Here is a 27,264-nt window from a genome sequence, read left to right on the forward strand (position 1 = left end):
TGGAGGCCAGGCAAAGGCGGCCGGTTATCAGTGATTGCATTGTGGATTGGAGGCAGAGAGAGCCACTGGCGAGGACAGCCGGCACCCCCGGCACCCGGGTCGGGGGTGCTGGCTCGCCTGCTTCCCAGTGATCACTATGGCAAAAAGACCTTCAAGGCCTGTCCACGGCAGGTTTGCATTTAAAACTAAGTGGGGTGGTCCGGAACGGCGGGGCACTGACAACCAGGGCAGTCTCTGCATCAGTGGCACATCTGCAGCTCGAAGTGTGGGGGGTGAGGGCCATGCAAGCCAGAGGCTTTGGCTGCAATGGTCAGATAATTTCAGCTCCAAGGCAGGCGCAATCAGGGAAGCCATGGGGACCTTCACAAAAAAAGAGAAGGCTGAAGAGGAAGGATACTTCCCAGAGCGGATTAAAGAACAGCTGGCAGCCTTGAAGAAACAACATGAAGAAGAGATCACTCATCATAAAAAGTAGATTGAGCGTCTGCAGAAAGAAATTGAGCAGCACAAGCAGAACATCAAGAAACTGAAAGATCATGATACTGGGGCATGTCAGGGTGAGGGGACAGCCATATTTGTCAGTGCGCCTGAGCTGTCAACAACAAAAAGTGTGCGGGAGCTGGGCAGGCACACAGACAGGCACACAGACCCCAGGCCCACGCTGCTGATGCCGTCTCATGGGGCCTGCGTCCCACAGCGGGATGCGGGGGGCGGGGAGGATGTCTTACAAACCAAACTTGACCATGCACATGCCGGCCACCTCCATCAAGGCCTCTGGGAGCATTCACCCGCTTTCCACCAGCATGGCAACGTCTTCCCAGTACCGCCAGCTGCTGAGTGACTAGGACCACCAACTCTAACATGCAGGGAACAGAGAACAGCCAGGTGCCCCAGAGCAAATATGCTGAACTGCTGGTCATCATTGAAGAACTAGGGAAGGAGATCTGACTCACGTACGCGGGCAGCAAGAGCGCAATGGAGAGACCGAAAAGAGGCATCATCTACACGACAGAGCTGGTTCGGGAGTGCTTGGATGAGATGGAGCGGAACACCAGGTCCTAGCCCCTAAGTCAGCGTGAAAGGCTTTCCCTCTTCTTCCAAGAAGTGACAGCTCATGCTTGCATCCCCTTCAGATGAAACTTGGTTTCAAAATAGTAACAGCTTGGTTTCTCCTCCCCATGCCCCTCCCGTGGTTCATCAGGCTCTGAACCTCCCCTCGCTGAGATGGAGAAGATATATTTGCAGTTATTAGATTTACATATTAGTTAGGAACTACCCAGGGCATTTTGTGTGTGTTTTTTAAAGCATTGCTTTACATGATGCATGTCAGTTACCTATCACAGCAAACTGTAGTTGGCCTCCCAGATACGTGTTTCTCTTCTGGATACATTTCTGTTACTCACATGGTTCTTTATGTTTCTCTTCTGAGCTGATCCAACTCTGAGGGTTTGTTTCAGTGAGTCCTGAGGCAGCGCTTTAGTAACCAGTGCCCATTCACCACACAGTATAAATTCTTTTCAATGTAACTTTTTCTTTTTTTGCTTAAGCATTTGCATGACTATTAGTACTTTGAAGTCAATCTTTAAAATGCACAATTTATAAATACAGAAGAAAGAGCAATTTATTGAACCTTGCCTGACAAAGACCCCTGAAATTTCCCCCAAGGATGTATGTACATTTCAGTTTCGCCTTTCCCATCAGTGGATCCAAACATCTGGAAGACAGTGACTAATAGTGTTTGCATCTTTGTATGTATTTATTACTTGATGTAATAAAGCTTATTTTCATTAACAACAACAACAAAAAAGAAACTGAAAGATCATGCTGATGCTTAAGTGCACACAGTTCCCCATAGAACGCCTACATACTGTCCACTTCTATGAAGACATAGTTCTGGTAACTAATATCTATCTATGCTGCCAACAGATTATAATAAATTGTGATCAGTGGGGGAAAAAAAAACCAAAAAACCAAGTGGGGTGACATCGGAATTACCCAAGCGTACCCCCAACCCCTTCACCTGCCCAGACGCCTAGGGTCCCTTTACAGCTGGGCTGATCCCAGTGCCCCCCAGTGGCCTGGACACCAGACCTGACCACCTCTCTGGTTTGGCCCAAACATCTGAAGTTCGCATTAGTTGCCAACTTAAGAAATTGGAGCATTCACGTAAAATCAGGATTCCCCACTTCTCTTTCCAAAGTAGCCGATTGGGCTACCAACCAAGGGTGGTCAGTGTCACTTCAACCCTAAGAGGAACCCCTAGCTTGGGGGTGTGGTGAGGAGGAAGCTATCCGTGCAGACAGTTCAGTTGTATAAACTCTCACTGACAGTAGCACAGGCCAACAGTGTGGCCATTCAACTGCGAGGCAGCACAGCCATGAAACAGTCCGGCTGTTAAACAAGGCCCCTCTCCAGCTTTCAGGGGGCTTCACCTACTCCAACCCACTGCACCCCACTCTGCCCCAGTGAGACAGCTTCAGTGTTTCAGCTCCAGCTAACAGAACACGTCCCAGTGGAAAGGGAAAGTGTATCCATGGCCAGTGTTGCTCAATGGATAGAGCCTCTGCCTGAGGACTGAAGGGCCCAGAGTTCAATTCCTGGTCAGGGAACATGCCTGGGTTATGGGTTTGATCCCCAGTGTGGGGCGTGCAGGAGGCAGTCAGTCAATGATTCTCTCTCATCATTGATGTTTCTATCTCCCTCCCTCTCTGAAATCAATCTATACTAAAAAAAGGGTAATGTGCTAATTAGAGCAAACAACTTCCAGACAACTTTCTGGATGTCCTTTTGGACAAAGCCATGGTGGCGGGGCTGAAGCAGAGCCAGTTAGGGGCGATCAGGGCAGCAGGAGAGAGCAGTTAGGGGGATCAAGCCACCAGGGGCGAGCAGTTAGGACAATCAAGCTGGCAGGGGAGAGCAGTAAGGGGGGTCAGGCCAGCAGGGAGAGCAGTTAGGGAGATCAGGTCAGCAGGCAGGTGAGCAGTTAGGAGCCAGTGGTCCCAGATTGCAAGAGGGATGTCCGGCTGCCAGTTAGTGGGATCCCAGGGATCAGGCCTAAACCAGCAGTTGGACATCCCCCAAGGGTTCCCCAATTAGAGAGGGTGCAGGCTGGGCTGCGGGAACCCCACCTCCCTCCGTGCATGAATTTTGTGCACTGGGCCACTAGTAACTATATAAAAATGAATTATCATATGTAAGTTCAAGATTAACACATGGCAAATAGAATGTAAATGAAGAATCAAAAAATAATTTTCAAAATTGCATTATGTTGGTGTTTTAGTAAGTGAACTAAGGCACCATTAATGTCATTAGTATTATTTTATTTTATTTGTGTTGTTGGAGCTTTTAATTCCAGTTTAATAATAAAATAAAAATGTAGTATAGATGGAAAGATATCTTTATATACTTGAAAGATATTAAGATAACACAATTTTAATTTTCAAAGTAAAATTAGCTTCAATATCAATGAGCAAATGATAAAGGCTGTCAGATTCACTATGGTATTTTTGACATGTTATGTGGTATCTTAAAACACATTATGTAGAAACCTCCTATAACAAGATTCTGTGACCATATAAACTATCAACTGTAGCTCCCATTTAGTTGGGAAAAAATGCAGACACATTATAGAGAGCAGGGATTAACCCTACAATCTGATTCAAAACAGAGAATTCCTAGACCATCTCTATAATTAAGAATGCCAATACACCTCCATGCAACCCCTCAAGAACATATTCATATTTTCCTTTAATATTGCCTAATTTATTAAAGAAATTATTTTTACATAATAGAATATCATTTTTCATTTCTCAGATCAGTGTCCATAGTGTTGTTTGGAAAACCTAACTTATTGTTTTCAAGTGTAATTTATACCTAAAAATATATCTTTTTTCTGTAATAGATTTTATTAATTTTTTACAGAGAGGAGAGGAGAGGGATTGAGAATTAGAAACATCGATGAGAGAGAATCATCAATGAGCTGCCTCCTGCACACCCCCTACTGGGGATATGCCTGCAACCAAGGTATACGCCTTTTACCAGAATCAAACCTGGGACCCTTCAGTCACCATTTAGTCCACAGGCTGAAGCTCTATACACTGAACCAAACCGGTTAGGGCTAAAGATATCTCTTAGCTTAGAATAAAGTATAAAGCAACAAATGTATTATAACAACAATATAAATGCATGTAAAAGCAAAACTAAATTATGCATGCATTCTAAATATAAAAATACCAGACACTTTTCATACATGAAGAGTACTCAGTTCCTTTGTGTGTGTTATTTCATTATATATATATATATATATATATATATATATATATATATATATATTAGAGAGAGGAAGGAAAAGAGAGAGAGAGATAGAAACATCAATGATGAGAGAGAATCATTGCTTGGCTGCCTCCTGCACACCCCCCACTGGGGATCAAGCTTGAAACCTGGGCATGTGCCCTGACTGGTAATCAAACCATTACCTCCTGGTTCATGGTCTGCCACTCAACCACTGAGCCACATCATCCAGGCTGTATGTGTTATTTCTTTTAGGTAAAAATTATCAATAAAAGAACTAAAAACAGTTAAATTTTAGAGTAGGATCACAAATTTTAAAAATTCTATCTAAACACATTAATACAAATTTAAATGATTGCTAACATGACTCTTATGTAAAGTTCAAAACACAAGTGATAGGGAGACTGCACCATCTTAAAGAAGAGAGTGGCCATGATCGGAAGCCTATACATCACAGGACCCTACAATCCCAACACCCAGGGACCAGCTGTGAACCCAGGAACACCAAATCTCAGGCAGCACGAATATGCAGATGCCAATGATCTCTGCACCTTCTCATGGAAAGGAGAGAGAGAACTACATAACCAGACACCTGGAGAAGAGAGATCATGGGGAGACAAAGAAACAGCCCACATATGAAAGAAAAAGAGGCATCACCAGAAAAGGAAGTAAATGAAATGGAGGCAAACAATATATAAAAGAAAGAATTCAGAGAAGTGGTCATAAGGTCGCAGAAAAGAATGGAAGACAAATTCAACAATATGTGTAAGAACCAAGAGGAAATGAAGAAAAACCAAGAAGAAAAGAAAAATAACATCACTGCTATGAAGAACTCAGTAGAAAGCATCAACAGTAGACAAGAAGAAGCAGAGGACCACATCAGTGAGCTAGAAGACAAGGTAGGAAAAAATACCCAAGCAGAGCAGCATCTAGAAAAACAAAAACAAAAACCGTAAAAAAACAGGAGAAGAGCCTCAAGGAACTTTGAGACAACACGAAACAAAACAACATCCGCATAATAGAGGTAACAGAAGGAGAAGAAACTGAGCAAGGAATAGAAAACCTGTTTGAAGAAATAATGACAGAAAACTTCCCTGATTTTGGGAAGAAAAACTCACACAAACCCAAGAAGATCACAGAGAACCAAACAAAATGAACCCCAAAAGGCCAATACCAAGGCACATTATAATTAAACTGGCAAACACCAATGACAAAGTAAGAATCCTAAAAGTGGCCTCAGAGAGACAGAAAGTTACCTACAAAGGATCCCCATCAGACTAGTGACTGATTTATCAACAGAAACACATCAAGCCAGAAGGGAATGGAATGAAATATACAAAATCATGCAAAGGAAGGGTCTGAATCCAAGAATACTGTACCCAGCAAGGCTATCAATCAAAATTGAGGGTGAAATCAGGAGCTTCACAGACAAAAAGGGACTAAGGGAGTTTATTACCTCCAAACCAGCAATGCAAGAAATGCTAAAGAGTCTGCTGTAAAAAAGAAAAAGGAAGCGAAGAAGGAACACGGGTGTAACTAATAAAAATGGTGACAAACAAGTACCTATCAATAATAACTTTAAGTGTAAATGGATTAAATGCCCCAACCAAAAGACGTAGAGTAGCTGTGTGGATAAGAAAACATGCCCCATATATCTGCTATCTACGGGAAACCCACCTCAGAAAAAAGGACTCACACAGATGGAGGGTGAAGGGATGTAAAAATGTTTTTTTGTTTGTTTGTTTTTGTTTTTGTTTTTTTTTTAAATATATTTTATTAATTTTTTACAGAGAGGAAGGGAGAGGGATAGAGAGCTAGAAACATCAATGAGAGAGAAACATCGATCAGCTGCCTACTGCACACCTCCTACTGGGGATGTGCCCGCAACCAAGGTACATGCCCTTGACCAGGATCGAACCTGGGACCCTTCAGTCCGCAGGCCGATGCTCTATCCACTGAGCCAAACCGGTCAGGGCGTAAAAATGTTTTTAAGGAAAATGGAAATGAAAAAAAGCTGGAGTAGCAATACTTATATCTGAAAAATTAAATCTCAAATGAAGGACATAACAAGATATAAGGAAGGCCACTTCATAATACTAAAGAAAGCAAGCCAACGAGAAGATATAACTCTGGTAAACATACGCACACCCAATACAGGAGCACCCAAATACATAAAAAAAACTTCTGGAGGATATCAAGGAATAGTAGGGGACTTTAATATCCCACTATCACCATTGGAAAAATCCTCTAAACAAAAAATCAGCAAAGAAACTTCAATTCTAAATGACTCACTAGATCAGATGGAATTAATTGATATTTTCAGAACATTTCACCCCAAAGCCACAAAATATACATTCTTCTCAATTACACATGGGTCATTTTCAAAGATAGGCCATATATTGTGTCACAGGCAAAGTCTCTTCAAATTCAAGAAGATAGAAATCATATCAAGCACCATCTCAGATCACAATGGCATAAAACTAGAAAACAACTATAATAAACACAATTAAAAAAATCAAATACCTGGAGACTAAATAGCATGCTATTAAACAATGACTGGGTTACCAGAGAGATAAAAGAAGAAAAAAAAGGCATCATGACAACAAACAACATTGAAACACAACAATCCAAAATCTATGGGATACAGTGAAAGCAGTCTTCAGAGGGAATTTCATAGCACTATAAGCTTACCTCAAAAAAACAAGAAACAATGGTAATAAATTATCTAACCCTACAACTCAAAGTGTTAGAAAGAGAACAAAAAGAAAAGTCCAAGGTAAGCAGAATGAAGGAAATAATAAAGATCAGAGCGGAGATAAATGACATAGAGACCAAAAAATCAATACAAAAGATCAACAAAACCAAGAGTTGTTTCTTTGTAAAGATAAACAAGATTGATGAACCTCTAGCCAGGCTCACCAAGAAGCAAAGAGGGAGGACCCAAATAAACAAAATCAGAAATGAAAGAAGTGAAATAACAACCAATCCCACAGAAATACAAACAATTATGAAAAATACTATTAACAACTCTATTCCAACAAAATGGACAACCAAGATGAAATGGAAATATTCCTAGAAAAATACAAGCTCCCAAAACTCAACCAAGAATAATAATAATAAAAAAACATGAATAGGCTAATAACTACTGAAGAAATTGAAACAGCGATCAAAAATCTTCCCGGAAATAAAAGGCTTAGTCCTGACATATTTAGAGGGTGTTCTACCAAGCATTTAAAGAAGAACTAAAAGCTATCCTCCTCAGACTATTCCAAATAATTCAAGAGGAAGGCACACTTCCAAACTCTTCCTATGAAGCCAGCATTACCCTAATTCCAAAACCAGATAAAGACACCACACAAAAAGGGAACTACAGGCCAATATCCTTAATGAACATAGATGCTAAAATCCTCAACAAAATTCTAGCAAATTTGATTCCGTAATACATTAGAAAGATCATACACCATAACCAAGTGGGATTTATTTCAGGGATGCAAGGATGGTATAATATCTTCAAATCAATGAATGTGATACATCACACAAACTAAGTAACAAAAATCACATAATCATATCAATTGATGCAGCAAAAGCATTTGACAAAATCCAACAACCTTTCTCAAAAAAACTCTCAACAAAGTGGAATAGAGGGATCATTCCTCAACATAATAAAATCCCTATATGACAAACCTACAGCCAACATCATAGTCTATGGGCAAAAACTAAACTCATTTCCTCTAAGAACTGGAACAAGACAAGGATGCCCACTTTCACCACTCCCGTTCGACATACTACTAGAAGTACTAGCCATAGCGATCAGACAAGAAGAAGAAATAAAAGGCATCCAAATTGGAAAGGAAGAAGTAAAACTGCCCTTATTTGCAGATGACATGATACTGTACATAGAGAACCCTAAAGACTCCATCAAAAAATTATTAGACTTAATACATGAATTCAGCAATGTAGCAGGATACAAAATTAACACCCAGAAAAATCTATGGCCTTTTTAAACACCAATAATAAACTCACAGAAAGATAAATGAAAAAAAAATCCCATTTACCATTGCACCAAAAAAAATTAAGATACTTAGGAATAAACTTAACCAAGGTTGTAAAAGACCTCTACTTGAAAAAACTACAGGACATTGTAAAAAGAGAAAGAGGAAGACATAAACAAATGGAAGAACATACCATGTTCATGGATTGGTAGAATAAACACCATTAAAATTTTCATACTCCCTAAAGAAATCTACAGATTCAATGCAATACCTATTAAAATACCAATGGCATATTTCAAAAATCTAGAAAAAACTCTCCAAAAACTCATCTGGAATAAAAAAGACCCTGAGTTGCCACAGCTATCCTGAGAAAGAAGGACAAAGTTGGAGGGATCACAATACCAGACATCAAAATATATTACCAAGCCATGATTCTCAAAACTGCCTGGTACTGGTACAAGAACAGATATATAAACCAATGGAACAGAATAGAGGACCCAGATATTGACCCAAGCCATTATACTCAATTAATATTTGACAAAAGAGGCAAGAGCATACAATGGAGCCAAAGTAGACACTTTAATAAATGTTGCTGGGAAATTTGGTCAGATACATGCAAAAAAAAAAAAAATGACACTAGACCACCAACTTACACCATACACAAAAACAAACTCAAAATAGTTGAAGGACTTGAATGTAAGACAGGAAACCATAAATATCCTACAAGACTCCATAGGCAGCAAAATTGCAGACATATGTGTAGCAATATTTTTATAGACACAGACCCCAGGGCAAGAGAGACTAAGGAGAAAATAAACAAATGGGACTACATAAAAATTAAAAGCTTCTGCACATAAAAGAAACTACCAACAAAACAATAAGAAATCCAACTGCATGGGAGAACATATTTGCAAATGTTATCTCTGATAAGATTTTAATCTCCAACATTTACAGGGGACTCATACAACTCAATAAAAGGAAGATAAACAATCCAATAAAAAAATGAGCAAAGGACCTAAATAGACACTTTTTGAAAGAGGACATTCAGAAATCCAAGAGACAAATGAAAACATGCTCAAAGTCACTAATCATCCAAGAGATGCAGATAAAAACAACAATGAGGTACCACCTCACACCAGTCAGAATGGCTATCATCAACAAATCAACAAATGACAAGTGCTGGAGAGGATGCAGAGAAAAAGGAACCCTCCTGCACTCCTGGTGGGAATGCAGACTGGTGAAGCCACTGTGGGAAACAGTATTGCATATCAGAATGGCTACAATCAACAAACCAACGAATGACAAGTGCTGGAGAGGATGCGGAGAAAAAGAAATCCTCCTGCACTGCTGGAGGGAATACAGACTGGTGCAGCCATTGTGGGAAACAGTATTGTGTTTCCTCAAAAAATTAAAAACGGAACTCCCATATGACTCAGTAATACCACTTTTATTGTTTAAAGTATTACAAATAGTAGTACATATGTCTCCTTTTTTTCCCCATTGACCTTCCCCAGCCTTCCTTACCCCTCAGCACATGACTTCACCCCCCCCCCCCCAAGTGCCTTGTGTCCATTGGTTATGCTTATCTGCATGCATACAAGTCCTTCGGTTGATCTCTTACTTCCCCCACACCAACCTTCCCCAGCCTTCCCACTGTAATTTTACAGTCTGTTCAAACAGAAACACCAATCAGAAAGGATATATGCATCCCTATGTTCATAGCAGCACATTTTACAATAGCTAAGATTTGGAAACAGCCTAAGTGCTGATCAGCAGATGAGTGGATTAGAAAACTGTGGTACAGCTACACATTGGAATACTATGCTGCTGTAAAAAAAAAGATGGAATTCTTACCATTTGCAGCAGCATGGATGGAACTGAAGAGCATTATGCTAAGTGAAATAAGCCAGACAGTGAAAGAAAAATACCACATGATCTCACTCATGTATGGATAAGAAAGAACATGATAACCTGATGAATAAAAAGATAGATACATAGGCAGAGAAGCATTGAACAGACTGTAAAATTACAGTGGGAAGGCTGGGGAAGGTTGGTGTGGGGGAAGTAAGAGATCAACCGAAGGACTTGTATGCATGCAGATAAGCATAACCAATGGACACAAGGCACTTGGGGGGGGGTGAAGTCATGTGCTGAGGGGTAAGGAAGGCTGGGGAAGGTCAATGGGAAAAAAAAGGAGACATATGTACTACTATTTGTAATACTTTAAACAATAAAATAAAATAAACATAAGTGATAGTAATATGTACAGCAAAAATAACGTAATGACATTTGGTAGCATTTAAAATAACCCACAGAATCTTCAACAAAAGATTCATAGTCTTTTCCATTCAAGTATTCTCTTATGGGAAGTTTTCCACATTGCATTGTCTGGTTTTGTTTCAGTATTGACTTTTTGTTTAAAAATAAATTCTAAATTGGATGTTGATTTGTGGTTCTTCACTTGGTCTTTTTATAACTTAAATATAGTAATGAAATTGTCCTGAAATGTGTAAACTAATATGTACCAAGTGGCAATATAAATCAAAGTAATGTAAAGGAACCTAGTTCAAATTTTATTCAGGCACATTTATCAGGACATCTCATTCTAACATACCTCTGTAGGTCCATTTTCTCTTCATAGCTACTTTCCTCTAAGAAAAGTGAAAATAGTTATTACTTTAAAAATTCCGCATTACCTTTTATGGAGTAGGAAATTTAAGTTTTCTGGGAGACGAGATAAAGAGTTCTTGATAACTACACAATGGATATTTTATACTCACGGAAATACAAACTCTGTTTCTCTGAAGTATACTTTATACACTTGATAAATTCTCTTGAGCAACTGGTTTCCAATAAAGAATTGGCTTTATTTTGAGTTTCAAAGGCTAATTCAAAACTGTACTGAGCTTGCTTTTTAATTCCAAGTACTTCTTCCTTAAACTTCTGGAGAAGGAACAATGATTACATTAAACTTGAAATAAGGTAGACATTTCTTACTGATGAGATTTTGAGTGATGAAGTAAAAGTTTTCAAATGAAATATTTTATTGGATTCTCGAAACAAACAAACAAACAAAAAAACACCTGTGACTTTGTCATACATTATCCCCATCAGCCACTCAAATAGATAAATTGACTTAAAAATGGCTTACACAATCAGGAAATGACAAGAGCAGTGATCTTGTTCATTCTTTGTTAAATCAAACTCCTTTATTTCTAGGTCCAAAATACAGATAAAGAGATATACTTAAGCCAATTTTACTACTTATAAGTTATTTAGGAATTAATCAGCCTTGAGTGTGACAGGAGGCAGTGCCCCAACCCCCCAATTGGCCATACCCCGAGTGTGACTGAGGGTGGCATCGCAACCTCCCGGTCTGCCCTGCTCTGTGCATGACAGGGGCGGCACTCTTGACACATTTCAAATTATCTCCAAAGCAATGTTGAGAGTTGAATAGACATTTTCAATTAAACGATCAGCTATGAAGTGAAACCAGGTCTACATGAGCATGGGCCTAGGTTCTACTAAGGCCCATGAGTTCTGTGACCTTGGACAGGTATCCTATCTAATAATAGACAAAGATGGTAATTAACCGTACCTTCGCTACACCTCCCATTGGCTAATCAGCACGATATGCAAATTAGCCACCAACAAAGAGGGTGGCTAATTTGACTACTGCAGGCAGGGCGGGACAGTGCAAGCCGCCATCCGGGCCTTGTGTGTAGCCCTGGGTGGCGGGGCACCGCCTAAGCCTTGCCCCCAGCCAGGACTCCCATGTGCTGCCTAAGCCCCGCCCCCATCTGGGACCTCTGGGTGCTGCCTAAGCCCCGTCTCCATCCAGGACACCATGGCAATTAGAGAGCAGGAAAGTGCCGCCCACAGGGAGCACTCAGTAGGATTTGACCATGGGTGCCCTGGCTATCCAGTGATCGGTGAGCAGGAAAATGCGGCCTGTAGGCAGTACCCAGCAAGGCCTGCTCCTGGGTCACCATTGCGATCCCAGAGCTGGAAAGGGCGGCCTGCAGGCATCCTCCATGTGTGCCTGCTCCTGGGTCTCCGGCAGCGATCCCAGAGCAGGAAAGGGCGGACTGCAGGCAGTCCTGGTGTGCACCTACTCCTGGGTCACCATGGCGATCCGTGAGCAGGAAAGCACGGCCTGTAGGCAGCACCCTACCCTGTCCACAGCTCAAGGGAGAGTACAACAATCAGTGGAGGCCAGGAGCCTGAGAGATCAACAGAGAGGGGCACCTGCTCCAAGCCTTCATGGTGTGGCTGGGGGCAGGCCCCCAGCAGACACACACACACACACACACACACACACACACACACACACACACAAGGGACGCCTGGTCCGAGCCTCTGCTGCCAGACTGTGGCCGTCAGTGAAACATCCACTGAGGGCTCCCGGACTGAGGGGCAGGCTTGGATGAGGGAACCCCACCCACCAATGCATGAATTTTGTGCACCGGGCCTCTAGTCCTATCTAATAAAAGAGAAACATGGTAATTAGCGTACGACCACTACCCTTCCCATTGGCTAATCAGGGTGATATGCAAATTAACTGCCAGAAAGATGGTGGCCGACAGCCAGGCAGCTTGAAACTAACATGAGGCTTGCTTGCTTCAGTGACGGAGGACTCCAACGTTCCCCACTTGCTGCTGCCAGCCTCTGAGCTGCAACTCTAAGCAACTATGTTACAAATATAGAAGCTAAACAAAACCCCAGAAACCTGCTTTAGTCCGCCAGGCTTCAGCCAGCAGGATCGCAACATTGTTTCAAATACAGAAGGTAAACAAACGCCAGAAACCTGCTTTCAGCAGCGGAAGCCTCAGAGCTGGAGCCTCAGAGCTAAAGCTGGCCCAGAATTTAAAAAAGAAAAAAGAAAAAAAGGAGCGGTTGGGAGCTTTAGTCACCGGCCAGCCTGAAAACAGCCCTCAGCCCCTCACCCAGACTAGCCAGGCACACCAGTGGGGACCCCCACCCTGAAGGGTGTGTGACCAGCTGCAAACAGCCATCATCCCCTCATCCAGGCTGGCCAGGCACCCCAGTGGGGACCCCCACCCTGATTCAGGACACCCTTCAGGGCAAACCAGCCGGCCCCCACCCGTGCACCAGGCCTCTATATAGTAAAAGGGTAAAATGCCTCCCAGCACCAGGATCAGCATGACAGAGGTCAGCGCCCAAAACCCCTGATCTCCCTGAGGCTCTGTGTGTGACAGGGGGAGGGGGCAAAACCTCCTTATCCGCCCTGCTCTGTTTGTGACAGGGGAAGGCGCCCCAATCCCCTGATCAGCCCTGCTCTGTGCCTGATAGGGGGGAGCTCCCCAACCTCCTGATCGCCCTGCTGCTCTGTGTGTGACAGGGTGTTGCGCCCCAACCTCCACCATGGGCCCTGCTCTGTGTGTGATGGGGTACAGCCATAACCTCCCCATCGGCCCTGCCCTGAGTGTGACAGGGTACAGTGCCCCAACCCTCTGATCCACCCTGCTCTGTGTATGACAGGGGGCGGTGCCCCAATTCCCCTATCGACCCTACTCTGTGAGTGACAGGGGGGAGCTCCCCAACCCCCTGATGGGCCCTGCTCTGTGCGTGACAGGGTACAGAGCCCCACCCCCCTGATGGGCCCTGCTCTGTGCATGACAGGGGGTGGCACCACAACCTGCCCATTGACCCTGCCTTGAGTGTGACAGGGGGCGGTGCCCCAACCCCCCAATCGGCCCTACCCTGAGCGTGACTGAGGGTGGCATCACAACCTCCCGGTCCACCCTGCTCTGTGAATGACAGGGGCGGCGCCCCAACTCTCCAATAGGCCCTGCTCTGAGTCTGACAGGGGCTGCACCTAGGGATTGGGCCTGCCCTCTGCCACCTGGGAGCAGGCCTAAGACAGCAGGTCATTATCTCCCGAGGGGTCCCGGACTGTGAGAGGGCACAGGCCGGACTGAGGGACCCCCCCTTCCCCCCAAGTGCACAAATTTTTGTGCACCGAGCCTCTAGTCCTATATAATAAAAGGCTAATATGCAAATTGTCCCCTAGGGCGGGAGTTTGACCCAATGAGGAGTTAGACATGGGCTGACAACCAGGGGGTGGCAGGGGCAGGCAGCCAGGGGAATGGAGTCCCCAGTAAGTACTGGGCCTCTAGTATAATTATATCTGAGCTTTCATTTCCTCATTTGGAGAAGGGGAATAATAGTACCAACCTCAACTAAATATTCTGAAAATTAAATAATGTAGTAAGTACAGATGAAAACATTTAGCATGATACTTAAAATATGTTGGAAAGTCAATTTACTATAAGTCCTGCTTTCTGCATCTTACCTAAAAAATAATTGCCATAAAAATTCCAGTTAACTGAACCTCTTAGGGTTTGATGATCTTTAATACATTCCTCATCATTCTATATTATGATTTTTAATAATTACAGAAGGTATAGGTGACTAATTATGAATTACCATTATAAAGAATACAAAATCTTACAAATATGATAGTCAATTTTATAGCTACTTTTAAAAATAATAGGTTAACACCAGGGTTTTTTTCATCATACCATTGTCTGTTGAATTAATGTGGTTTGTGGCCCTGTGCCTCATGATGCACTTAAAGCATGTATCCATATGCCAGTAAAATATAAAATTGTCTTCTGCTAATGCAATAAAGAACACTCAGGATATTTGAGAAACACGTGAAGTGTAATTCAGTTATTTCTAATAGCTTTATATAACTAGATTACAACTCAAATATGTAAATACATGACTGGTATTGTAACTAATATTAGCACCGATGAAATAAGAAATCCTGTGAGTAAAAATGCATTTACTATTCAATGAACATTTATAAAGATAAATATTCACAGATATTTTTTTCGTAGTGGAAAAAGATTTCTGCATCTAATCCCACCAGAATATATATATATATATATATATATATATATATATATATATATATATATATATCCTATCTAATAAAAGAGAGGCAGGGTAATTAGCGTACGACTGCTACCCTTCCCATTGGCTAATCAGGTAATCAGGGCGATACGTAAATTAACTGCCAGCCAAGATGGCGGCCGGCAGCCAAGCAGCTTGAAACTAACATGAGGCTTGCTTGCTTCAGTGACGGAGGGCTCCAAAGTTCCCCGCCTGCCGCTGCAGGCCTCTGAGCTGCAATTCTAAGCAACTATGTAACAAATATAGAAGCTAAACAAAACCTCAGAAACCTGCTTTAGTCCGCCGGGCTTCAGCCAGCAGGATCGCAACATTGTAAGGAAAGGCCAGAAACCTACTTTCAGCAGTGGAGGCCTAAGAGCTGGAGCCAAGCCTCAAAGCTAAAGCTGGCCCAGAATAAAAAAAAAAAAAAAGAAGAAGAAAGAAAAAAAAGAGCGGTTGGGAGCTTCAGTCACCCCAAGCCTGAAAACAGCCCTCAGCCCCTCACCCAGACTGTCCAGGCACCCCAGTGTGGACCCCCACCCTGTTGGGTGTGTGACCAGCTGCAAACAGCCATCATCCCCTCACCCACGCTGGCCAGGCAACACAGTGGGGACCCCACCCTGATCCAGGACACCCTTCAGGGCAAACCAACCGGCCCCCACCCGTGCACCAGGCCTCTACCCTATATAGTAAAAGGGTAATATGCCTCCCAGCACTGGGATCAGCGGAGCTGCGAGGCCTCCCAGCACCGGGAAAGCGTGACAGGGGGCAGTGCCCAAACCCCCTGATCTCCCTGAGGCTCTGTGTGTGACAGGGGGTGGGGCCACAACCTCCCTATCCACCCTGCTCTGTTCCTGACAGGGGAAGGCGCCCCAATCCCCTGATCAGCCCTGCTCTGTGCCTGATAGGGGGGAGCTCCCCAACCTCCTGATCGCCCTGCTGCTCTGTGTGTGACAGGGTGTGGCGCCCCAACCCCCCCCATGGGCCCTGCTCTGTGTGTGATGGGGTACAGCCATAACCTCCCCATCGGCCCTGCCCTGAGTGTGAGAGTGGCGGTGCCCCAACCCCCTGATCGGCCCTGCTCTGTGAGTGACAGGGGGCAACGCCCAAACCCCCTAATTGGCCCTGCTCTGTGCGTGACAGGGGTGGCGCTGCAACCTCCCCATTGACCCTGTCTTGAGTGTGACAGGGGAGGGTGCCCTAACCCCCCAATCAGCCCTACCCTGAGCGTGACTAAGGGTTGCATCGCAACCTCCTGATCCGCCCTGCTCTGTGCATGACAGGGGGCGATGCCCCAACTCCCCAATCGGCCCTGCTTGAGCCTAACCAGGGGCTGCACCTAGGGATTGGGCCTGCCCTCTGCCACCTGGGAGCAGTCCTAAGCCAGCGGGGCGTTATCTCCCGAGGGGTCCCAGACTGCGAGAGGGCACAGGCCAGGCTGAGGGACCCCCCTCCCCACTGAGTGCACAAATTTTTGTGCGCCGAGCCTCTAGAATATATATATTATATTTTTTTTAATTTATTTTATTTTTTTAATTTCTTTTTTTTACTCTAGGTAAAACAAAAAGTCTATAGTAAATAGTAAAATTGTGTGACTTCATAAAATTGTGATAGTGTGTATTCCAGTGAGTTTGAATAAAGAGGAGAAAGCTAAGAATTCTGGGAAAATAATATTTTTTTAGAAAATTAAAATTACAAATATAATGAAGTTCAATACTGTCATAAGTAGACAGAATATAACTTCAAATTGGTGATACTAACATACAATGTCTGCTATGGCTTGGAAAAAATGAAGTAAAATAGTCTATAGGGAAATGTATACCTATAGAGTTGATTGGAATTTTGCAGAATATTTGTGTCTGGGAGTTTAGTTTCTACTCTATGTTTGTGGCCTTAGTATAAACTCAGAACTTCATTGAGAGACAGTGAGGGTAAGAGGTGGAGGAACAGAATGCAGGGGAGAGGAGACAAGAGGAGAGGGAATGGGAGGAGAAGGGAGGGGAGGGGAAGAAAGAGGAGGGGGAAGGAGGGGAGGGGGGAAAGAGAGAGAAATTAATTATAACTGGACTATATATATTATACTATTTTTTAAAATATATTTTATTGATTTTTTACAGATAGGAAGTGAGAGGAATAGAGAGAAACATCGATGAGAGAGAAACATCAATCAGCTACCTCCTGCACACCCCCTACTGGATGTGCTCTCAATCAGGGGGCATGCCCTAGACCAGAATTGAACCTGGGACCCTTCAGTCTGCAGGCCGACACTCCATCCACTGAGCCAAACCAGTTAGGGCTATTATACTATTTTTAATAGTTTTTATCTCAGAACTTAATAATGTCTTTACCATGATTTTTATTCCTCTGTGATTTGCAAAATATTAAAGCAAACAAATCAATGTAATTTGAAAATAGGCAGAAGTTTTTACATCCTTTCTAAAGCAAATCATTTCAATAGTGTTACCCATGCCAACAAAACTCATCTATACTAATAAAAGCCTAGGTGGTCCTTGCGCCCTCTTGTGCAATGTCATCAAAAGATGGCCACCACAAGATGGCCACATGCACAGCAGAGGCAGGGCTCAGCAGCAACTCTGCTCGGTGAGGTCTGGGGGTCCCTCGGCTCCATGCAGCACAGAAGAGGCTCGTCCTGGCATTTCCGCCACCTTGTGTGGAGGAGGAAGGTCCCAGTGGAGGAGGCAGGTCACAGCAGGGGATGGCAGTTGTGAGTGATCAGGCCAGCATGGGAGAGCAGTTGTGGGCAATCAGGTTGGCAGGGGAGGGCAGTTGGAGGCAATCAAGCTGGCAAGGGAGCAGTTAGGCGTCAAACAGGCCAGCAGGGGAGTGGTTAGGGGGCGATCAGGCTGGCAGGCAGAAGTGGTTAAGGGCAATTAGGCAGGCAGGCAGGTGAGCTGTTAGGAGCCAGAGGTCCCAGATTGTGAGAGGGATCCCAGATTGGAGAGGGTGCAGGCCAGGCTGAGGAACACCCCTCCCATGCACAGATTTCATGCACCGGGCCTCTAGTTTACATATAAAGATACTTTAGTATACTGACCTTTATAAATATTATCTTAATTTTTCTTATAAATCAAGTTTTGAAAAATACTGTGCCTACTATAGTTTCTTTAAACATATGTAATCTAAATTACAAAATTCAACTCAGTTCATAGCTAAACAAGCAGATTTACTTAGGCAGGAGAAATAGGAGATGAGACATTCATTCCAACTCCTCTGGGTTACTTAGGGGGAGTGTCCTTTGATAGATGATTGGATAAAGAAGATGTGATATATATATATATAAAATACTACTGAGCCATAAGTAAATATGAAATACTGCCATTTGCAACAGTGTGGATGAACCTTGAGGATATTATGCTAAGTGGAATAAGTCAGATAGAAAAAGTTAAGAACCATATGATTTCTCTGATATGTGGGATATAAAATGGAAAGCAACAAGTGAACAAACAAGAAACAGAAACAAACAAAAACTCATTGACAAAGACACAAGGATAGTGATTACCAGAGGAAAGGTGGGGAATAGTAAAAGGTAAAAAGGGTCAAATATATGGTGATGGAAGATGATTTGACTTCTGGTGATGGGCACAAAATGCAATATACAGATCATGTTTATAAAAATGTACACTTGAAACCTATATAATCTTTTTTTAAAAAATATATTTTATTGATTTCAGAGAGGAAGGGATAGGGGGAGAGAGATGGAAACATCAATGATGATAATAATTGATCAGCAGCCTCCTGCACACCACCACTAGAGATCAAGCCTGCAACTTGGGCATGTGCCCTGATGGAATCGAACTGCGACCTCCTACCTAGTTCATAGGTTGATGCTCAACTACTGAGCAACACCAGCTGGGCAGTCTCCTATATAATCTTATTAACCAACTAGAGGCTGGGTGCACAAAAATTTGTGCACTCGGGGGGGGGGATGACGGGGGTCTCTAAGCCTGGCCTGTGCACTCTCGCAGTCTGGGACCCCTCGGGAGATAACGCCCCGCTGGCTTAGGACTGCTCCCAGGTGGCAGAGGGCAGGCACAATCCCTAGGTGCAACCCCTGGTCGGGCTCAGAGCAGGGCCAATAAGGGAGTTGGGGCGCCGCCTCCTGTCATGCACAGAGCAGGGAAGATCTGGAGGTTGCAATGCCACCCTCAGTCATGCTCAGTGTAGGGCCGATTGGGGGGTTGGGGCACCACGCCCTGTCACACTCAAGGCAGGGTCAATGGGGAGGTTGCGGCGCCACCCCCTGTCACGCACAGAGCAGGGCCAATCAGGGGGTTGGGGTGCTGCTCCCTGTCACGCACAGAGCAGGGCCCATCAGGGGGGTTGGGGCTCTGTACCCTGTCACGCACAGAGCAGGGCCAATCAGGGGGTTGGGGTGCTGCCCCCTGTCACACACAGAGCAGGGCCCATCAGGGTGTTGGAGAGCTCCCCACTGTAACGCACAGAGCAGGGCCGATCAGAGGGTTGGGGCACCGCCAATGTCACACTCAGGGCAGGGCCGTTGGGGAGGTTATGGCTTTACCCCATCACACACAGAGCAGGGCCCATGGAGGGGGGGTTGGGGCGCCGCCCTCTATCACCCACAGAGCAGGGCCGATCAGGGGGTTGGGGCACCGCCACTCTCACACTCAGGGCAGGGCCGATGGGGAGGTTATGGCTCTACCCTGTCACACAGAGCAGGGCCGATCAGGAGGTTGGGGTGCCGCACCCTGTCACACACAGGGCCACAGGGCGATCAGGGGGTTGGGGAGCTCCCCCCTATCAGGCACAGAGCAGGGCTGATCAGGGTGTTGGGGTGCCTTCCCCTGTCAGGAACAGAGCAGGGCCGATAGGGTGGTTGCGGCCCGCCCCCTGTCACACACAGCCACAGGGCGATCAGGGGGTTTGGGCGCTGCCCCCTGTCACACTGATCCTGGTGCTGGGAGGCCTCGAGGCTCCGCTGTTTCCGGTGCTGGAAGGCATATTTCCCTTTTACTATATAGGATAGAGGCCTGGTGCACGGGTGGGGGCCGGCTGGTTTGCCCTGAAGGGTGTCCTGGATCAGGGTGGGGGTCCTGGGGTGCCTGGCCAGCCTGGATGAGGGGTTGATGGCTGTTTGCAGTTGGTCACACACCCTTCAGGTTGGGGTCCCCACTGGGGTGCCTGGCCAGTCTGGGTGAGGGGCTGAGGGCTGTTTTCAGGCTGGCGGATGACCGACGCTCCCAACTGCTCCTTTTGTTCTTTTCTTGTTTTATTCTGGGCCAGCTTTAGCTCTGGCTCCAGCTCTGTGGCCTCTGCTGCTGATAGCTGGTATCTGGTTTGGTTGGGTTCTATAATCGAAACACTGTATCAACTCCAGCTCTGAGATCCTGGTGGGCTGAAAGCAGGTTTCTGGGGTTTTGTTTAGCTTCTAAATTTGTAACAATGTTTCAAACTGCAAACTCAGAGGCCGGCAAGGCAGGCGGGGAACGTTGGAGTCCTCCGTCACTGAAGCAAGCAAGCCTCATGTTAGCTTCAAGCTGCCTGGCTGCCGGCCGCCATCTTGGCTGGCAGTTAATTTCCATATCTTGCTGATTAGCCAATGAGAAGGGTAGCAGACGTATGCTAATTACCATGTTTCTCTTTTATTAGATAGGATGTCACCTCAATACATACTATATAGTAAAAGGCTAATTTGCCAATTTTTCCCACTGGTGGGAGCTTGACCAAGCGGAAGTTAGATATGTGCTGACCACCAGGGGGCAGTGCAAAACATGATGGATGTCAGGTGATGTGGCACTGGCAGAGGTCAGCAGTGGAGGTACTGCCAGCCCTAATAGTCCCGGATGAGAGCGGGACCACAGAGGGATGTTGGAGCAGGTGAGCAGGTAGCACCAGGCCAAGGCGGGTGGGAGTGGGGGCCCTGATCGCCCTGCTGGTCACCCCACTGATTGGCCCTGATCACTGGCAAGCCCTAGGGACCCTGCCCATGCATGAAATCCATGCACCGGGCCTCCAGTTTAATAAATAAAAAAGCTTAAAAAAAGAATAATGTAAAGAGCAAATTGGGAAGAAGAATGGAAACAGGATTTTACCACTTTGCTATTCCTCAGTGTGTAGGTTGTGGCTTTTACTGAAGTTGAGTGGAGAGGCTAAGGTAGAACATACTGTATGAGAGTTGAATAGAAAGTTGTAGATTGTAAAAATTTTTTTTCCTTTTTAAAATTAATTTATTGGGGTGACATCGGCTAATAAAATTATATAGATTTCAGATGTGCAATTCTATAATACATCATCTGTATATTGTATTATGTAAATTGTATTATATCTTCTATCCCCATTTATCCCCCCTTTAGCCACTTCTACTTCTCCCCATCCTTTTTTCTCTCTGGTAATAACCATACAGATGTCTGTGTCTATGAGTTTTGGGTGTTTTTGTGGGTTTTTTTTTGTTTGTTTGTTTCATTTTGTTTAATCCCTTCAAATTTTTCACTTAGCCACCCAAAACCCTCCTCTCTGACAGCTGTCAGGCTGTTATCTGCACCCATGAGTTGTGTATTGGTTTGTTTTATTAGATTCCAGATATGTGTGAAATCATATGGCACTTGTCTTTCTCTGACGGTCTTATTTCACTAAGCATAATACTCTCAAGGTTCATCTATGCTGTCACAAAAGGTAAAATTTCCTTCTTTTTTACATCCATTTAGTTTTCCATTGTGTAAATGTACCAAAGCTTTTGGAACCACTCATCTACTGATAGACACTTGAGTTGCTCATAAATTTAAATTGTTTGGATTTGTTAATGTATAAGAAAAAATTTTGCACTTTAAAACATGTAATTTATTCATCTTTAATATATTCAGAATTTTGCTGTCAACAACACTATCAACCATGCTTGTTTGGTTATTCCCCTGAATGCTTAGAATTATTTGCCCAGGTTTTCTCTAACTTTTTACAAAATTTTAATGTACTTCAAATTTAGAAAAGTTTACCCTAACTGCCATTTGATGCTTTGGAGGTATATTAAAACTGACATTGTACAATCTTAAGAATGAAGTCCCATACATCCTCACATATTCCTATACAGCTAGAAAGAAGAATGAGGGTTTGCATATTTTTCATTGTAGTGATACTAGTACAAGAACTATAAAAATGTCTCCTAAACATCTACATGTGTCTCAAAAATTAATGATATATTTACTAATTGAAAACAATAAATAATTAACATATGGTTATATTTCCACCTGCTTGACAGTTAGGGCATATTGTGTTTGAAATCATTTCTGGATCATCTATCATAACACAATCATAAAGATACATTTTCTCTTTGAAGCACCAACTCTTAACTTTAAAGATTTAACAACAATTTTAATTATCTAATTTTCAGTAGTAAATAGGGGCAATGACAATTGTAAACCAACATCAGGGTGTACAAAAGACAGAGACATTAGGACAGAAAGATTTATTGTATTCTGATAAAGGAAATGTGAAGAAATAGAAAAAGTACCTCACTGGTTTAGAGTTTGGAATCGAATGGACAGCAACATTTTCAAACTATATTCTATATTAGTTATCTGGTTGTATATCTTCCCACCAATCCCTTCATTTATGTGTCTGTTAACCAATGGTTTGGTTATATTGGATTGTGGAAATGGTCAAAAAAGGGAAAGGATTAAGATGTACAATTTGCCAATTATAAAAGCAGTCATAGGAATGTAATGTACAACATAGAGAATCTATCTATATAAAAGCCTAAGTGACCATTGCAACAGAACGGATGACCAAAACAGGATGCATGGGGCGATCAGGCCAGCAGTGGGGCTAGTGAGGGACTACCAAATGACTGAGCAGCAGGCTGCATGAGGTGACCAGGCCAGCGGGGGGCAGTTGGGGGCAACCAGGCCAGTCGGGCAGTTGGGGGTGATCATGCTGGCAAGGGGGGCAGTTAGGGGCAATCAGGCAGGCAGGCAGGTGAGTGGCTAGGAGCCAGCAGTCCAGGATTGTGAGAGGGATGGCCAACTGCTGGTTTAGGCCCAATCCCACAGTCAGACATCCCCCAAGGGGTCCTGGATTGGAGAGGGTGCAGGCTGGGCTGAGGGGACCCTTCCGCTCCCCATGCATGAATTTCGTGCACAGGGCCTCTAGTATAGTAAGTAATATTGTACTAACTACGTGTGGTGTCAGATGGGTACTAGACTTATCAGAGTAATATAAATGTCTATCACTAGGTTGTACTCCTGAAACTAATATAATATTGTATGTCAACTATAATTGAAAAATTGTTTAAAATTATTTAAAAAGGAATTGTGGAATGCTAATTTTCATGATATAGAAATTTGTAATAAACTTTTGAACATGTGTTGTACAAAAATTCATCTAACAGGGTAAATACAAACAGACAAAAAAATGGACACAATGTTATGCAGTTCTTTCAACAAATATTTTTTGCATTGAAACCCTGCTAATCAGCCGACTTGGTCTAACATAGTGTCACATTGGATTACAGTGTAATCTGGACCAGAAATTCTAAGGAAATTATAATAAACTTCCAACATGTAAAGAACATTTATTTTCATTCAAAATATTTATAATTTGCTTAGTATAACTGTGATAAGCATGCTCCTGGGAGTATAAAGATACATATGTTATAAACCTTACACTCTGGAAGTTTACAATCTACATTCCAGGTACTTGGGGTAACTACCCTTTATGGTAATTCTGGTATTAGTGACTCCATGTTAAAAGATGACAAAACAGAGGAACAGAGTGATTAGTTGATTTGTCACAGATCACAGAGCTAGAAAGTATCAAGGAGCAAGAATTCAAACCCAGTCTCGCTCCAAAGTCTATACTCATAAAAAATGTTTTCTATAATGTTTTCTATAGTGAATACTAAGTAAGCAAACAAAGCATAAGAACATAATCCTAGTTGATTGAGTTTTATGTTGAGAAATCATTTTGCCACCTTTCATATTTATGTCAATTAAAATGATAAGCAACACAAGAAAAAACAAAACTTCAATTAATATGAGTATCTTGTATGCTATGTAAATATTTCTTAAAGTATTAACTCTGGCTTTCCTAAGAAGTAAAGATAATTTTATTTCTTATAGCTATAACACTTAAAGTTTTACATGTAACTGAAAAATTAAAAATGAATCAAAGCATGTTTATGGGTCATCAAAATATTAGTATGAAAGGTAAAGGGATTAAGCAAAACAAAAAATAAAAGTAAAAAACCCTCATAGACATAAAATAGTATGGTCATTACCAGAAGGAAATGGAGGGGGGAGGGCAGGGAAGGGTATAGGGAGGATAAATGGTGATGGAAAGAGACATTGAGGTGGTTGAATACATAATACAATATACAGATGATGTATTATAGAATTTTACATTAAACCTATATAATTTTATTAACCAATGAAACCCCAATAAATTCAATTAAAATATTGGTATGTATATATCTATAAGATCTCTATTTTTACACCAAATCTTTTAAATCTGGAAATTAAGTCACAACAACAATGACTGGTACTAGGCTAGGATAAATATAACGTGATGAATAAAATATTTTAATTGTTTTAAAATTAGTAATTTTGTAAAATAAAATATGGAAGCAATATAACTAAATATGTTAAATATAAAATATTGATGACATTTATTTTTAATAAAGAATGCATATTTCTCTACAAGTCTTATTTTTCTCTATGTACGAGTGCAATTTGGATCCCTCAAAGGTCAATTCACCATTACTATGATAGAAATTCAAATGTATGTGAATAGCCTTAAATCATAGAAAACATTTTACAACAGCATTTAATGTGAAATTATAATGGCCAATACCATGAAGTGAATTGATTTTCTAGTAAATATTTTACACATAGCACCTTTAATTAAAAAGTGTCATTTTTTAGCTAAAAATATCAGGCCTATTGCTACATTTAGCTCCTACAAGTAAGTAACTGCATAAAGGAGATATATTATTTTTTTTAGCAATGCATGTAACTAAACTTTGACTTGTTTGGTAATGAATTCTCTGGCTTGTAAATGTAAAGTGCCTTGAATTTAATCATTGGAATGCGATTGCTTGTTTTCCAAAATATACTTTGTTTCATTTATTTTTATTTGTACCATATAAAATAAAGGTCCTCTAATCTCAAAGTTTTGAGGAATTAGTATTTGAGAGAAAGGACACTTTGAATGTGGACTAAGTGAGAAAGTAACTGTTGGGGAAGAAAACATTTTTCTTTTTCTTGAAAATAAAAGCTTCATGTCACCTCACAAGCAAAAATTATCTGTATTTTGAAATGCTGTGTTCTCAGATTTTCATATGACTATACCAAACCTCAGTAAGTTAAACTATAACTCATTTTTCTTTACCATAAAAGTCCTGCATTTGAAGACATTCACAAACATAGTATATAACTAGGTAAGAATCTACTTCTCATATTGGTGTGAATATTACTTAAGCCTGACCTGAAAAAATTAGTCAGCAAATAGTCCTTCTTACACATTTGAATGCATCTCTCACTTAAGTTTCATCCATAAAAGGAGTATGTAGCCTAAAGTGGCTCCTGTGAATATATCTGCTTTGATTTTGACAGTTCACTGAGCTGGATAATGCTTGCTTTTTTCAAGGCTGTTAAAAACCTTTCCTAGCTACTTGAAAATACATTGTGTGAATGTTCCCAAATTAGACTTCCAAAAATCTGTCTCTGTATTCTTCTTACCACAATAGATTTCAAATTTCTGTCTGAAAAAAACATGAGAAGATAGGAGGAAACTGTTTACTATGACTTCTTAGAAACCACAACAACCAACAAGAAAATGCTGTTCACCCTTCTATATATTAGGTGGAGGTTTAAGTCATAAATATCTTCTATTTAGGTTATACTGTGCCACATATCAGCTTTTAATATACAACATAATAATACTGTATCCCCGACCAAGTGAAAGTGTAGCTAGGGAAATAGCCAAAGTGAAAGTACATAAAGAACAGGATAATCTTAAATGCAAAAATTATAAAAAAGAGCTGGAGACTGTATCAATCCAGAGGCCCAGTGGTAACCCCGTCCATGTGTACAGATCAAGATCAATTAAGACCGAAAGAAAATGGCTGGGTGGAATCATAGTTTTTCCAGGTTACACACATGAATGATAAAGACTAAAAATATTTAAGTTTCAAGGAATATCAGAGAACCAGAGAAAACTGAAACACAAAGGTAACTATTTCTAAATATAAACTGTGCATCATTATTACTAATACAATCACTTTAGTGTATTTTCTCTAGCCTTAGAGTTCATATTATGATAGAGGCTATATTATGCAAAGGAGATAATGTGTTTTAAATAACCAGCACAATGTAAAATATCATTACAGATATTATTACAAATATATCTTGCTACTTTCAAAATACACCCTAAAGATGACAAAATAAATCATTGTTCTTTCCTTTTATTTCTGCTTTTAAATTTTATTTATGGCATCTATCCATCAGTCTCCTGTGTTTTAATAGATGAATATTTATAATTTCCCTTTTGTTATTATTTTTTCTTCATTCAGTTTTGTGAACTCAAAGGTAAAACTATATATGTTTGTGTGTTGTTTTACTCATCAAATTTTTAGAGAGAGGGGGGAAGGAGTGAGGGAGGGAGGGAGAGGGAGAGAGAGAGAAACATTGATTTATTGTTCTACTTACTTATTCATTCATTAGTTGATTCTTATATGTGTTCTGACAGGGGATCAAACCCACAATCTTGGGGTATCAGGAGGATACTCTTACCATCATAATTTTTTAAAAATACATTTTATTGATTTCAGAGAGGAAGGGAAAGGGAGAGAGAGATAAAAACACCAATGATGAGACTCATTGATCAGCTGCCTCCTGAATGCCCCACAATGGGGATCTAGCCCTCAACCTGGGCATGCGCCCAGGCCAGGAATCAAACTGTGACTACCTGGTTCATAGGTCGATGCTCAACCACTGAGCCATGTCAGCTGGGCAAAATGTGACAGTAATACCCCTCAATTCTATGGGAAGATATGTTGGAGGCAACTATATTTGAGAAGAACCTGGAATCAAGA

General features: G+C 42.2%; 1 protein-coding gene and 1 pseudogene across 1 annotated transcript in view; one reads left to right on the top strand and one right to left on the bottom strand.

Moving 5' to 3' along the window:
* Nucleotides 1-27,264, bottom strand: part of PCDH11X (protocadherin 11 X-linked) — a 919,146-nt gene that overhangs the window by 673,120 nt on the left and 218,762 nt on the right. The window lies entirely within an intron of this gene.
* LOC132223248 (cyclin-dependent kinase 2-associated protein 1-like) lies at nucleotides 720-1,062 on the top strand (annotated as a pseudogene).

The sequence above is a fragment of the Myotis daubentonii genome, chromosome X (assembly GCF_963259705.1).
Source record: "Myotis daubentonii chromosome X, mMyoDau2.1, whole genome shotgun sequence".
Lineage (NCBI taxonomy): Eukaryota > Metazoa > Chordata > Mammalia > Chiroptera > Vespertilionidae > Myotis > Myotis daubentonii.